Genomic DNA, 16,651 nt, shown 5'->3' with positions numbered 1-16,651 from the left:
TTCCATTGTATATATACACTGCATCTTTCTTTATCCATTCCTCTGTTGATGGACTTTCCCCACTGATTCCACCAAGCTTGTTCCCTTGGCTGTGATTTCGCTGCGTAGTAGGTAGGGGCAGTAAGGATCTCATTCATCCATACATGCACATCACTAATTAGATGATGAGGCATGTGGCTTCCCTAAGAGAGTCTTAGTGACTCCCACCATTTATCTGCGTTTCATTGAATTTCTTCACTTTGACATTCAGAGAAGAAATCATATCATGTCAATACCTACTGTGGGCCTTTGCAACTTCTCTTCTTAAGACTCTATCATCTGTTTAAAAGTTTAAGCTAGAAACTTCATATTCATCCCTGACTTCCCAACCCCACCCTCCAAGGCTTCAGTCCCTAAGCCATCATTTCTGCATTCTGAACCTCTTTCTGATGAAAGAACAAATATGAAAAAAGTTACAGACTGAAACAAGGAATTGCTACAGACAAAATTATTTTAAATCCGTGAAAAAGACTTCTTGACTAAACATGCAAATGGGAATAGTAAACATCAGGATTAAGGTGGACTTGGTCACTTATCTTTTCATTCTGTAGTGATACTGTAGGCTTTGTCATCTGGGTATTCTTTACCGTTTGGCAAAACATGTTATATTTTGATCAAATTTTAAAGCTTGCATAATATACAGTTTATTTTAGTGTAGAATTTGTGTTAATAGCTTTATAAAGGACTTTAATTCTGTATTTATAGAATCATTATGGACAGAAAGGGTTACATAAAATATACAAATGTGTTTTTATCTCAGACTTTTCCCTTTCTCTCCATGACCTCTGCCTCAGCCTTAACCTAGTCTCTCTTCTTGCTTAAATTACTGGCTCCTAACATGATCCCTCTGCATCTAACTGATCCTCATGCCAATACAGTCTCCACCTACTCTCAGAGATGACTCAGATTTATTCATGTCACTTTGCAACTTAAAAATCTCCTGTTATTCTCTGTTGCCTGTAGAGTGGTCTAGAATTTGTTATAACATTTTAAAAACTTTAAAAACTGACCTCATTCCAACTTTCCAGCCCTACCCTTGCCACTAAGCCCTATACTCTTTATTCAGGCCTTGATGAACTATCTGCCCTTCCCAAAACATGTCTTTTATCCTCTCAAAATTAACTTATATATGCCTGCAAGCACCCAATTCATACTTTATACTTTATAATCTCATTGAGTCCTTGTAACAGTCGCAGGAAATTACCATTATTGCCCATTTTATAGATAAGGAAGCTGAGACACAAAGAGATTAGTGACTTGCCTATATCATACAGCACAGAACTCAAATTCTAAGTAGAATAAACTACACCTGGTAATATAAGAAGAAAAAGAACTTTCTGGTAATTCATTCAGTGTTAACTAAATCTGTCACCAGGCTCACACTCAAAGTCCCAAATTCATTTTCTGTGATATAAAAATGACAATAATTATAAGAAGTTTGCAGTAATAAATTTCTCTGACTATTTTTGTGGTTTATTATATTTTTATTTGCTCATTTTTTTAAAGTCAGCTTGTGCATATTTTAAATTTTAATTCAAATGTTAATTAATTTAAATATAATAAGTACAGTTTTTCTTTAAAATTTTTTATTAAGAATTGTGTTGATGCAATAATGTCTCTCATTTCCCAAAATGAAATTACTGTTTTTAACCCAACATAGTCCTTTTCCTTGAAGGACCTTCCTTTTGAAAGGCAGTATGCTGTTATTAAAATACTTCATTAAGCTTAGTTATCTTTTTTTTTTTAGTTTTCTTTAAATATGTTACTTTACCTATAAAATTATGAAAATATCAACCCCAAGGAATAATTGCTATTAAATTAGGCCACTTAAGGTGAAGTACTTTATAAACAAATAATAAACAATGTAATTTCTTGTAATGTACTACAACAATATAGTTGAATGCCACTAAGACAAAAAGAGTTTTAGTTCATTGTTCTTAATTATATGAAAAGAGCACTAATATTGGAGTTAGGAGACCTATGTTTATATTGGTTGCATGACTTGAGACAAATACATTCATTCTTTGAGACTGTTTTCTCTTCATTAAAATGAAATTAGTATTCTTATTGTCAGGCAAAAATACAAATATGAAAATGCCTCAAACAGTAGGCAAAGTTCTAGTGTGTAGTAGTATATCACAGTGCATGCATGCAAAGTCACTTCCGATGAACACCGAACTGAGGAGAGTAGGTACCTGCATAGAGAGAGGGCAGAAGGCTCAGAGAAATTCAAAGGGGTGGTGCAGCTTCAGCTAATTGTTTTAGAATCTGAAAGGTGAAGTGTTAGGATGTGATTGTGCAGTCTACTGAGCCTCTGGCGGTTTGTTATCCTCTCTGTTCTTTGCTGCATGTTTGAATATTTCACAATCAAACATTAAAAGGCATAGTTGCTAGTCTTCTTTTCCCCAAGCAAAGTATTTTTTCCCCCAGAAAAGTATTTTTCACTTCACTTAAGATCTATTGTCCAGTTGGCCTTCCAGCTGAGGTGGTATGAATTGAATCTGGCAATACCATATCTCTTCTGTTAGTTGATGTACTAGCTGAAGAATCGTACAGAATGCTCCCTTTCTACTGAGAATTGAGGAGTGTAACTTTTGCCTCCTTGATTTTTGCCTAATCCAGAGAGAGAAAAACAAAAAACAAAAAAAAACCCAAACTTTGTTTTATATTTAAATTCCTTAAAGATATTTGACATGGTTGTTGAAAAGTACATAATTGTATGTAACTGCGTAATTTTGCATGTTCATCTGATTTCAGAGAAGAAAGACATGGCAAGTGAAATGTGGCCAGGGAAGCTGATACATGAAAGCTTAAAGAGATAATGATGCTGCTCAGCCAGGTCTTGGAAATTTGATCAGTCTAAACAAACTGCATAGTACTAAATTGCTTGTGAAAGGGCTGAATCAGTCCTGCTGCGATTTGAACTTTTGGCTCCTGGAAGTCTAGGGCAGGCTTGAAAATAAAAATAAAACCCTTACATACTGGATTGTATTCCAGGCCCTCTACTGTATTCTCTGTATGAAGACGGCATCTACCCAAAGAGCAAGAGGCGGCAGAAAGATGAGGTAGTGAAGAGGAGTCCTAGGGAATTCTCCCCATATCAGCAGCTCCCAAGGGGAGAGAAACTCTGTCATTAACATATCAATTCCTTTAGGAAATATTTATGTAGAGCCCTAAGAAGAATGTAGTGGGGTGTGGGATAATAAATCAACTAACTAGAATATACTTAATACTTAGGACTTGCCTGGCACTGTACTAGACTCTATGAAGTCCACGAAAGAGAATTATTCTGTGTGATTTGCTTCATCAGAGAGGTAAATTATGTGGCATAAAACAGAGAAGTGAAGTGAAAGTCATTCAGTCATGTCTGACTCTTTGCGACCCCATGGACTGTATAGTCCCTGGAATTCTCCAGGCCAGAATACTGGAGTGGGTAGCCTTTCCCTTCTCCAGGGGATCTTCCCAACCCAGGGATCAAACCCAGGTCTCCCGCATTACCGGTGGCTTCTTTACCAGCTGAGCCACAAGGGAAGCCCAGGAATACTGGAATGGGTAGCCTATCCCTTCTCCAGGGGATCTTCGTGATCCAGGAATCGAACCGGGGTCTCCTGCATTGCAGGCGGATTCTCTACCAACTGAGCTATGAGGGAAGCCCCTGAAAGCCTGGATAAAAATGGTCTCAGTTCAGTTCAGTTCAATTGCTCAGTCGTGTCCTACTCTTTGCAACCCCATAAATTGCAGCACGCCAGGCCTCCCTGTCCATCACCAACTCCCAGAGTTCACTCAAACTCATGTCCATCGAGTCAGTGATGCCATCCAGCCATCTCATCCTCTGTCGTCCCCTTCTCCTCCTGCCCCCAATCCCTCCCAGCATCAGGGTCTTTTCCAATGAGTCAACTCTTTGCATGAGTTGGCCAAAGTACTGGAGTTTCAGCTTTAGCATCATTCCTTCCAAAGAACACCCAGGACTGATCTCCTTTAGAATGGACTGGTTGGATCTTCTTACAGTCCAGGGGACTCTGAAGAGTCTTCTCCAACACCACAGTTCAAAAGCATCAATTCTTCAGCGCTCAGCTTTCATCACAGTCCAACTCTCACATCCATACATGACCACAGGAAAAACCATAGCCTTGACTAACAGATCTTTGTTGGCAAAGTAATGTCTCTGGTTTTGAATATGCTATCTAAGTTGGTCATAACTTTCCTTCCAAGGAATAAGCGTCTTTTAATTTCATGGCTACAGTCACCATCTGCAGTGATTTTAGAGCCCCCCAAAATAGTCTGACACTGTTTCCCCATCTATCTCCCATGAAGTGATGGGACCAGATGCTGTGATCTTAGTTTTCTGAATGTTGAGCTTTAAGCCAACTTTTTCACTTTCCTCTTTCACGTTCATCAAGAGGCTTTTGAGTTCCTCTTCACTTTCTGCCATAAGGGTGGTATCATCTGCATATCTGAGGTTATTGATTCTCCTGGCAATCTTGATTCCAGCCTGTGCTTCTTCCAGCATAGTGTTTCTCATGATGTACTCTGCATATACGTTAAATAAGCAGGGTGACAATATACAGCCTTGACGTACTCCTTTTCCTATTTGGAACCAGTCTGTTGTTCCATGTCCAGTTCTAACTGTTGCTTCCTGACCTGCATATAGGTTTCTCAAGAGGCAGGTCAGGTGGTCTGGTATTCCCGTCTAAAAATGGTCTTAGAAAAGGAATAATTTGAACAGGGAGGAGAGTAAGACTCATGTATAGGAAGACAGGATAAAAACCACCTAATTATGGCAAGGATTTGTTTTGGGAGAATGGCTAAAAAATAATTAAACTGATTGTGCTGGAGAAGGGATGGAGTTGAGAGTAATATGCCATAATGGCTGGATTATAGCAGGATTTAAATCATGGAGGATCTGAAGGCCAGAAGAAGAGCTTGGATGTGATCTAAAGGGGAATAAAGGACTCTTTGGGATTTTAAATAGGGAATTATTATAAAAGTGTTTAACTCTTAATCATTTTGATAATCAGCATCTAAAGTGCCTGGCCTATAGATATTCAGGGTTAATCCAGTTGTATTCAGTTAATCTGTTAATAGTATGTTGACAGATTGAATTGGACCCATCTCAGCCTAAAGAGTGGGATTCCCAGGTGGCACAGTGATAAAGAATCTATCTGCCAATGCAGGAAATTCAGGAGGGTTCAGTCCCTGGGTCGGGAAGATCCCCTGGAGGAGGAAATGCAACCCACTCCAGTATTCTTGCTGGAAAATCCAGTCTGTGGGGTCACAAAGAGTCGGACGTGACTGAGCACACATACAGCAGCAGCCTAATGTGTAGGCTTCTTATCACCTTGATATTATTAGCTGGTTCATCTTTTTCTTTAACTATAATGAGGAGTGATAATGTTAGGGGAAACACACTGGTTGAAACCACCCACCCTGGCCAGGTACCATAGTAACTATTTGCATGAGTTGTTTTATGACAGGAGATCCTGATAAGGAATAGGGAACTAATAAGCCACCCCCAACCGGAAGAGATCAGGAAAGGTCTAAAGGAGACACCGCCTGTCCGTCCACTTCCCAGAATCCCTCTCGCTAGCATCCATCTTGGCTGAGCGATGCGTGGGCCACCAGGAAAGACTCTGAATTAGAATGATTGGTCAAAGACCACCCAGAAACTAATCCCATCACCATAAAACCTGAGACTGCGAGCCACGCGGCAGAGCAGTTCTCCTGGGTTCCCTTACCCTACTGCTCTCCACCCGGGTGCCCGTTCCCAATAAAGTCTCTTGCTTTGTCAGCACATGTGTCTCCTTGGACAGTTCATCAAGAGCCCAATTTCGGGCCTTGGAAGGGGTCCGTCTTCCTGCAACAATAATACCTACCCAGCTAGTAAGTAGGTTTATTTAATTAAATGATATCACGATGCCATCATTATCCACAAATACAGTGAATGCCTCTTTCATGTAAGATGCTGTGTTTAAAAAAAAAAAAACTAGGAAAGCAAAAAACTGTAGAGGTTTAAGTGCTTTGAAAAATATCTTGTGATGAATATTAGTTTGAAATACAGAGCTCTACAGGATCTGGTAGCAAGAGAATGGTGTACAACAACCAGAAGGTCATCTTACTGCTATATTTAGTACTGGGCTGCTGCTGCTGCTGTTAAGTCGCTTCAGTCGTGTCTGACTATGTGTGACCCCATAGACGGCAGCCCACCAGGCTCCACCGTCCCTGGGACTCTCCAGGCAAGAACACTGGAGTAGGTTGCCATTTCCTTCTCCAATGCATGAAAGTGAAAAGTGAAAGTGAAGTCGCTCAGTCGTGTCCGACTCTTCGCGACCCCATGGATTGCAGCCTACCAGGCTCCTCCATCCATGGGACTTTCCAGGCAAGAGTACTGGAGTAGGTTGCCATTTATTGTCAGGACCTGCCAGCTATAGCTAGGATCAAGTAGAAAAGGGAGCACAAGGTGCAGGAAGGTAGGTATTTAAGGTACCCAGGAGTTCTTCCTGTTGGCAGTAGACCTTTTCAGACTTAAACCTGTTCTGTAGTGAACCTATATAATCATGCAGACAGTGTAGAACATTGATTAACAAAACAGATTCTTTCTGGAGCCAGAATAACTTGCTGAATTCAAATTACTGCTGTATTACCTTAGACAAATCAATTAACCTCTCTGAGCCTCGTAAAGATAATCATAGAAGCATAGGGTTGTTTGTGAGAATTGAGATACTTCATGTAAACTTTTTTTCTTAATTTTTTATTCTGTATTGGTGTATAGCTGATTAACAGCGTTGTGATAGTTTGAGGTGAACAGTGAAGAGACTCAGCCGTACCTATATATGTATCCCTTCTCCCCCAAATTCCCCTCCCATCCAGGCTGTTACCTAACATTGAACAGAGTTGCATGTACTGTATAGTAGGTCCTTGTTGGGTATCCATTTTAAATATAGCATGTGTACATGTCCATCCCAAACGCCCTAACTATCCCTTCCCCCTGGCAACCATAAGTTCTACATAGAAACTCTTAATAGAGGATCTGTGCTGTGTGCTTAGTCACTCAGTCGTGTCTGACTGCAACCCCATAGACTGTAGCCCCTGGGCTCCTCTGTCCATGGGATTCTCCAGGCAAGAATACTGGAGTGAATAGCCATTCCCTTCTCCAGAGGACCTTCCCAACCCAGGGATCGAACCCAGGTCTCCCACACTACAGGCAGATTCTTTACCATCTAAGCCACCAAGGATCTGGTACACGGTAAATGTCAGCTCAGTGAATATCATTTATTGCTTTTATTTTCAAGACTTTCTCAGCTCCTCTAGATTCCATTTTATGTTACTCCAGTTTATTTCCCATTTTTCTGTCTCTGTCTCACCCTATTTCAGGACATTGATGGTATTAGGCCACATTTGGCTTGTTCATCTATAATATCTTGTGTATCATTAGCATCAAACAAGATCTTAAGATATTTTCTGAATTAAAAATTATATTATCTTCAAAATAATTTAAGTGCTATATATATTTTCTTACAGTCTAATTCTTTTAAATTATCTATGATAATTTCTTCATAATATTTTTCTTTATAAGTTAACATTTTTCTCTAGTTTTTTAAAGTATATTTTACTTTTCTCATACATATATACTGACATATACACATATATGTACTGCACTGTGCTTAGTCGCTCAGCCCTGTCTGATTCTTTGCAACCCCATGGACGGTAGCCCACCAGGCTTCTCTGTCCATGGGCATTCTCCAGGCAAGAATACTGGCGTGGGTTGCCATGCCCTCCTCCAGGGGATCTTCCCAACCCAGGGATCAAACCCAGGTCTCCCTACATTGCAGGTGAATTCTTTACCGTCTGAGCCACCAGGGAAGGCCAACATATGTACATATATATCACATAGATTTAGTTTTTAATGTATTATGTAGAAGAGGTGTAGAAGAGAAGCTTGGGCCCTGAGTTAATTTACTAGATCATAGAGTGAGAGTAGACACAGAGATTCCAGTGGAAAATAAAAAAGTAAACCCTTTAGGAAGGCAATTTGATAATGTCTGCCGATTCCTAAGATGTTTAAAATATTTTTACTGCCAATTCCATCTCTCGGTATCTGCCCAACAAATATATTCACTTTAAAGCCCGAAGATTGTGTTAAAGTATGTTCATAGTGATACTGTCTATGATAGTAAAGACTGAAAACAATTTGAATGTCCATCAGTAGAGGAGTATTTAAATTATATATAATTTTAAAATAGAATATGAAGCACTCCTTTAAAAGAATGAGGTACATCTTTATAGACATGGAAAAGTATCTAAGATATAGTGATAAGTGTGGAGGGAGCACAAAGAGTAATAATATGTGTAGATAATTATGGCTTGTGTGCATGTATGTTTCTTACAGAACAGCTATAACATATTAATGTTTGCTTATGCAGGAAAAATTTCTGGAAGTATTAACAGTCATCCCTGGGAGTAGGATGATGGTGATGAGAAGAGTGACTTTTATCTTTCTACTGAAAAAAAAAAAATGTTTTTGAGCCTGTGTTTGAAAGGCTGTGTTTAAATTTTTTTTTTTAATGTTTAAAGACAGTGAGGATTAAATGGTTAAATGTTTTGTAAGGTGTGTTGGATGTGAAAAGTGATCTATAAATGCCTCCTATTTTTACTAAACAATAGAGTTGTGAGGCCTTTGTAACCTGAAGAAAGCAGCATTTCAGCATTTCTTCCTACTAGAGTATATGGTGGTTAAGACTATGGGGGATGAATGCCTTAGATCTGCCTCTCATGGAGTTGATATGCAGATCCTTTCAGTATTTCCCATCGCTCTTATGGTGGAAAGTTCCATAGAAAGGATTGGAAGGGCTCAGTGACATTGTTCCAGCCAGTGTTTAAAACTATTGTCAGATATTCTTTTAAATAAAACTATTAGCCACATAGTGATTGCAAAACTTGATTGCTTTGAAGAGCCTTTGTTTACAGAGTTTGGTTTATTGTATTGCATGAAGAGTGCCTTTGACCAAGTATAGCAAGATACCTCTTGGTACTGTCTGGGCAACAAGTTTGAAAATTAAGGGTATTATCTTGAGAGTTCTAGCCTAGCGTTTTACAGATTAACAGGAGACAGATTGTTGTGCTACTCTAGGTAACAGGCTTTTTGTTTTGTAACTCTTTAAAGTGTTGGTTTTCTCTCTTTTGACACTCAGGAGATTAATTTACTATTTATTTCACTAGATGAAGCCCTTAGAGAAAACATAAAAATACCGATAGGTCTTCTGATTGGTATAATCATTCTTTCTTATGACTAGGTATTTCAAAAATAAAGTTATATACATTAATACTATTATTTCAAAGCTTTTTTAAAAAAGTCAAAATCCCAGTAAGCACTGCAGATGTCATGTTACTACAAGATGACAATATGTAATTAACTGCCTGGAAAACAATAATAGAAAAGACTTCCTGAATGAAATGGTGGTGTATAGGGGGAGTATATTTGTATTTTAAATTTCATTCATTCATCTACTTCTCATCCCAAATACAAACAAATACGACACTTTCTGTTATCAGAAGCTGATTGGCCAATTTATGGATGGTAACAGTAACAAAAATCTGGTCCTGTCCTGTTCACAAAGTACTTGTGTCTGTGTATCTTAATAAACCTGTGAGGTAAGCATTACCATCCCACTTTAAAGAAACAAGGGCTGGGACAGGGTAAGTGTTGCCCATGGACAAAGAAGCTAGAATCTAGAACTTCCTGATGTCACATTCATTGCCATTTTAATATTGCCCACTTTAGCTGTTTCTGAGCTTGATGGAAGAGAGCACAGGGGATTATCTCTAGTTCAACATTTTCATTTTCTCAGTTAATAAACTAAAATGCACAGTGGACTTTACCCTAAGGTTGCCAGATTGACTTCAAACTCTGCTTGCTCCCTTCAATGCACACACAGAGCGTTCTTAATGACCTAAAGAAAAGCACATAGGTCTTTTGCCTATTAAGGGTTTTACCTCAGAGAAACAGTCAAAAGATAAGATTACATGGAAGATTTAGAAAAGCAAAAAAAGTTTTTAATAAAAATGCAAAACTTTATGATAGTCCTACACTCTGATCTAAGATTCTTCACTGAAGACTCCAGCTCTCTGATTTTATTTCTGAAGTCTTCCTCAACCTTTCTGTTAGCTCACTTGAGCTTACAGAGCCATTAAGGCCAAAAAAGTAGATTTTTGTGCCAGGTACTCTTTTCGGTGTTTTATATCTTTCAACTTAATTAATCCTCACAATAACTTTATAAATTAACATACTAATACTGAGCTACAGATTAAGTAGCAATTTAAAGTTCATAGCTAATAGTGGTTCTAGAATTCAAGCCCAGCCTATTAAATTCTAAGGCCAGAATTTTTAACTGTTGAGCTATACTATGTAACAGGCAAGTTTGACCTTGGAGTACCAAATGAAGCAGGCCAAAGGCTAACAGTTTTGCCAAGAGAAAGCACTGGTCATAGCAAACACCCTCTTCCAACAACACAAGAGAAAACTCTACACGTGGACATCACCAGATGGTCAATACTGAAATCAGACTGATTATATTCTTTGCAGCCAAAGATGGAGAAGCTCTATACTGTCAGCAAAAACAATACCAGGAGCTGACTGTGGCTCAGATCATGAGCTCCTTATTGCAAAATTTAGACTTAAATTGAAGAAAGTAGGGAAAACCATTAGGGCATTCAGGTATGATCTAAATTAAATCCCTTATGATTATACAGTAGAAGTGACAAATAGAATCAAGGGACTATTAGATCTGATAAAGTGCCTGAAGAACTATGGATGGAGGTTTGTATCATTGTACAGGCGGCGGTGCCCAAAACCATCCCCAAGAAAAAGAAATTCAAGAAGGCAAAATGGTTGTCTGAGGAGGCCTTACAAATAGCTGAGAAAAGAAGAGAAGTGAAAGGCAACGGAGGAAGGGAAAGGTATAACCAATTGAATCCTGAGTTCCAGAGAAATGAGAGATAAGAAAGCCTTGTTAAGTGAACAATGCAAAGAACTAGAGAAAAACAATATAATGGGAAAGACTAGAGATCTCTTCAAGAAAATTAGAGATACCAAGGGAACATTTCATGCAAAGATGGGCACAATAATGGACAGAAATGGTAAGGACCTAACAGAAGCAGAAAAGATTAAGGGAAGGTGGCAAGAATACACAGAAGAACTGTACCAAAAAAGGTCACTCAACTAGAGCCAGATATTCTGGAGTGTGAAGTCAAGTGGACCTTAGGAAGAATTACTACGAACAAAGCTAGTGGAAGTGATGGAATTCCAGCTGAGCTATTTAAAATACTGAAAGATGATGCTGTTAAGTGTTGCACTCAATATGCCACCAAATTTGGAAAATTCAACAGTGGCCACAGGACCGGAAAAGGTCAGTTTTCATTTCAATCCCAAAGAAGGCGAATGCCAAAGAATGTTCAAATTACTGCATAATTGGGCTCATTTCACATACTAGCAAAGTAATGTTCAAAAGGTGGAGGAACCAGAGATCAAATTGCCAACTGTGCCTTTGACTGTATTCACAACAATCTGTGGAAAATTCTTAGAGATGGGAATACCAGACCACCTTACCTGCCTCCTGAGAAACCTGTATGCAGGTCAAGAAGCAACAGTTAGAACTGGACATGGAACAATGGACTGGTTGAAAACTGAGAAAAGAATACATCAAGGCTATATATTGTCACCCTGCTTATTTAACTTATATGCAGAATATGTCATGCAAAATGCTGGGCTGGATGAATCACAATCTGGGATCAAGATTGCTGGGAGAAATAACAGTAACCTCAGATATATAGATGACACCACCCAAATGACAGAAAGTGAAAAGGAGCTAAAGAGCCTTTTGATAAGGGTGAAAGCAGAGACTGAAAAAACTGGCTTAAAACTCAGCATTCAAAAACCTAAGATCATGGCATCTGGTCCTATCACTTCATGGCAAATAAATGGGAAAACAATGGAAACAGTGACAGACTTTATTTTCTTGGGCTCCAAGACCACTGCAGACAGTGACTGCAGCCGTGAAATTAAAAGACGCTTGCTCCTTGGAAGAAAAGATATGACAAACCTAGACAGCACATTCAAAAGCAGAGACATCACTTCGCCAACAAAGGGCAAAGCTATGATTTTTCCAGTAGTCTTGTACAGATGTAAGAGTTGGAACATAAAGAAGGCTGAGCACCAAAGAACTGATGGTTTCAAACTGGGGTGCTGGAGAAGACTCTTGAGAGTCCGTTGGACAGCAAGGAGATCAAACGAGTCAATCAGTCCTAAAGGAAATCAACCCTGAATATTCATTGAGAGGGCTAATGCTGAAGCTGAAGCTCCAATACTTTGGCTACCTGATGCAAAGAGCCAACTCATTGGAAAAGACCCTGATGCTAGGAAAGATTGAGGGCAGAAGGGGGCGACAGAGGATGAGATGGTTGGATAGCATCATCGACTCAATGGACATGAATTTGAGCAAACTCTGGGAGATAAGGAAGGACAGGGAAGCCTGGCATGCTACAGTCCATGAGGTCGCAGAGTTGGACACAACTGAGCAACTGAATGACAATACTACTTTGAACTAAGTGACTTTGTTAAGTGGATTAAATCCATTTCTTAGGATCTCCAGATTGGATGAAATTCCTTTCCTAAGGTTCCCAACTCTCCCAAAAACAGATCTTGGGATATTTTCTTAGGGTTTTATTATCCCATTTTACAGATGAAGTTAAGTGAGTTGGCCAGAATCTTAGATTATTCAGTGACTGTGTTAGAAGTAAATTTATGTCCTTTGGTTTCTAGCCCACAGTTCTTGAGATTATAAATTAACACTGTCACCTTTGAGCTCATTAGCTATTGTCAATTCAAGTGATCCACCCATGTTGAAATTTTGTTACAGCAATGAAAGTATGTTTACATCCTTCACATTTCACCTTTGGGTCTTCCCTGGAGTACATTTAGGTCACTATGCAAGTCCCTAGTTTTATACAGTTTTACAGTGTTTATACCCTACAACACATGAAGACATAGTAGTGGAGTATGTCTTAAAAGAGACATCTATTGCTTTAAAATTTTTAAAGTGCTATTAATATATGAATCTGCAAAAATTTTAATTTGATCATTGCTAATGCTATCAAGAGCCAAGTTAACATTTTAGAATATTCATATTTCTGACCCTTGAGATGATAGGCAAATGACATGACCAAATTAATTTCATATCCACTAAACTCAAGCAGTAAAGAAATACATCGATTTTTCTTCAGGGACTTTGTGCAGATGTTTTTCTTTTTTTTTTTAGAGAAAGCCCCTTCTGACTTCATGTGGAGTAGAAAACTAACTTAGTTTATTTCACGCTGCTCAATTTAATTTGGAGTCATTTTTGAATTCCCAGATGCTTGGGTACAGAGCACTTCTCCCTGGAGCCTTGTTTCCTGACAGTGGAGAGTAAAGGATTAAATTGAGCTGAAACTAAACTGATTGACATTTTGACACTCTGCAGATTGTGAAAAGAAAGAGAATTTGTTCAACTTTTAGAAACAGTAGTAGGAAGGATTATTTCCTAAAAGGTACCCCAGTCTACAGAGATGATTTTTTTTTTTTATTAAAAAAATCAAGAGGCTTGTTCTAGCACTTTGCCAATTTTCTATATTACAGTTCAAAATGGGAATTTAACTTTGAAAAGCCTTTGAAAAGGCCTAGATGGGGGTGTTAAAACAGTCTCCTTCATTTGTTGAATGGGCACTGACAGGTCTTTTGAGGGAAAACAAAGGACTGTGCACTTCTGGGGTGTCACTATAGGAACCTATTTGTAAAAGACAAGTATACATATTTATGAAATCTTTATCTCTGTCGCTTTTAAATGCCAGATATATTAAGTGCTGCATTGAGTAAACATCTCCTGCTGACTTCTTTTCCTGACAGATACAGATGATTACCATGCCATCATCTTTCCTAAACTGCATCACTTAATGTTGACTTCTCTGCTGCGTCATGAAAGGAACTGGACTCACCTTAACAGTGCTGTTCCAAACAGCCTGTTACTTTTTTTTTTAATCACTGCAGGAGGCTGTAATAAATTACAGCCTAGAAGAAGTTTCAAACTGGCAAGTTTGCCAGTTATTTAAAGCAATTTATTTTGGGGTGTATCAGCAGATTTTTTTTCTTACACTGCCATTTGGGTGCCTGCTGACACAGCCTGAATAAATCTTTCAAAATTTTTCCTTCCTAGAGATGGATGAAGATCATGGTGCGCTGGACTCCAAAGTCCAGACCTTTTATTAACTCTTCACTTGCCAGCTAGTTTCTAATTTAGGTATCTTTTTCCAGCATGAGTTTGCAGTATTTGAAGTCCCTCAGTGCCTTGGTAATAATTTTGTTTTATGGAAGGATCAACTTACAGAAGAATGATTCGGATTGTAGACACAGAATTTATAGTTTAGATTATTTCATTACTAGTGTTTTGAAAATGGCCAAACTTCCCATTGGGAAAAGAGGTCTGAAGTTTTATATGAAACAAAGACTTATTTCTTCTTGATTCTAGCATATGCTCAGTAGTAAAGTGAGTTCTTCCTAATTTTAGTCTCTTTTATATTTCTAGTTTCTCTTATAATTTTTTTCTCATGAAAAAAATTCTTATAATAGTGAAGTCGCTTTTTAAAATTGTTAATTTTTGTCTCTGGAATTCTTATAGCATCTTATATTGATGTATAGTTTAGTGAGGTATTCATAAAAGGTAAAAATACCAATGCCCAAAAATACGTATTCTGATCAGACAGTAAGGACAAGAGATAAGGGAGCTAACTTTTATTTACTGTGTGCCTGCAGGGGGGCCAGTCCCTTTTGTCAGCCACTACACACAGTGTATAGGAGACAGAGAAAAGAGATTCTCCTTTTACAAAGAGCTGGTCCCTGTTTGGGTGAAAGGCATTGCTCAGTGAGTAGTTAAAGCATCAGGGAATAGGTTTTAGTGGGAAAAGCCTTATATCAGGAGTTATGAAACAGGAGTTCATATCTAAGTTCCTATATGTCACTTACAAATCAGGTCATCTGGCTAGACTGTGAATGTTCCCACATCTCTACAGTGAGGATATAATCTCTATCCTGTCTTCTACTCTAGATCATTGCACACAACAGTTCTCAACCCGGGCTGCACACTGGAATCACCTGGGAAGCTTTGAAAAATACTGTCTTTTGGATCTCGGTTCAGTTCAGTCACTCAGTTGTGTCCGACTGTTTGTGACCCTGTGGACTGCAGCATGCCAGGCTTCTCTGTCCGTCACCAACTCCTGGAGCTTGCTCAAACTCATGTCCATTGAGTCTATGATGCCATTCAACCATCTTATCCTCTGTCATCCCCTTCTCCTCCTGCCTTCAATCTTTCCCAGCATCAGGGTCTTTTCCAGTGAGTCAGTTATTCGCATCAGGTGGCCAAAGTATTGGCCCATCTGGATCCCAACCTTAAGAGATTTTGATTTGATTGGTCTAGGGTGCAGCCAGGCACTGGGATTTTTTTTAATCTCCACAGGTGGATTCATATATGCAATTAAGGCTGGGAATCCTTAGATTGTAAGATGGTTAGGAGAGCTCTTACACATTTATTTACAAGCGTTAGCAGATGATAATCGACATCTCATATGCTAGTAAAGTAATGCTCAAAATTCTCCAAGCCAGGCTTCAGCAATATGTGAACCATGAACTTCCAGATGTTCAAGCTGGTTTTAGAAAAGACAGAGGAACCAGAGATCAAATTGCCAACATCCACTGGATCATCGAAAAAGCCAGAGAGTTCCAGAAAAACATCTATTTCTGCTTTATTGACTATGCCAAAGCCTTTGACTGTGTGGATCACAAGAAACTGTGGAAAATTCTGAAAGAGATGGGACTACCAGGCCACCTGACCTGCCTCTTGAGAAACCTATATGCAGGTCAGGAAGCAACAGGTAGAACTGGACATGGAACAACAGACTGGTTCCAAATAGGAAAAGGAGTACGTCAAGGCTGTATATTGTCACCCTGCTTATTTAACTTAAAGGCAGAGTACATCATGAGAAACGCTGGGCTGGATGAAGCACAAGCTGGAATCAAGATTGCAGGGAGAAATATCAATAACCTCAGATATGCAGATGACACCACCCTTATGTCAGAAAGTGAAGAACTAAAGAGCCTCTTGATGAAAGTGAAAGAGGAGAGTGGAAAAGTTGGCCTAAAGTTCAACATTCAGAAAACTAAGATCATGGCATCTGGTCCCATCACTTCATGGCAAATAGATGGGGAAAGAGTGGAAACAGTGGCAGACTTTATTTTTGGGGGCTCCAAAATCACTGCAGATAGTGATTGCAGCCATGAAATTAAAAGATGCTTACTCCTTGGAAGTAAAGTTATGACCAACCTAGATAGCATATTGAAAAGCAGAGACATTACTTTGCCAACAAAGGTCCATCTACTCAAGGTTATGCTTTTTCCAGTAGTCACGTATGGATGTGAGAGTTGGACTGTGAAGAAAGCTGAGCGCCGAAGAATTGATGCTTTTGAACTGTGGTGTTGGAGAAGACTCTTGAGAGTCCCTTGGACTGCAAGGAGATCCACCAGTCCATCCCAAAG

At 39.0% G+C, this 16,651-nt stretch overlaps 1 protein-coding gene across 3 annotated transcripts in view; it reads left to right on the top strand.

Moving 5' to 3' along the window:
• The window catches only part of SSH2 (slingshot protein phosphatase 2), a 246,458-nt gene that overhangs the window by 125,931 nt on the left and 103,876 nt on the right, over nucleotides 1-16,651 (top strand). The gene's annotated exons all lie outside the window — the stretch shown is intronic.

This window comes from Bos indicus x Bos taurus, chromosome 19 (assembly GCF_003369695.1).
Source record: "Bos indicus x Bos taurus breed Angus x Brahman F1 hybrid chromosome 19, Bos_hybrid_MaternalHap_v2.0, whole genome shotgun sequence".
Classification (NCBI taxonomy): domain Eukaryota; kingdom Metazoa; phylum Chordata; class Mammalia; order Artiodactyla; family Bovidae; genus Bos; species Bos indicus x Bos taurus.
This window is presented reverse-complemented; position numbering and strand designations above follow the sequence as displayed.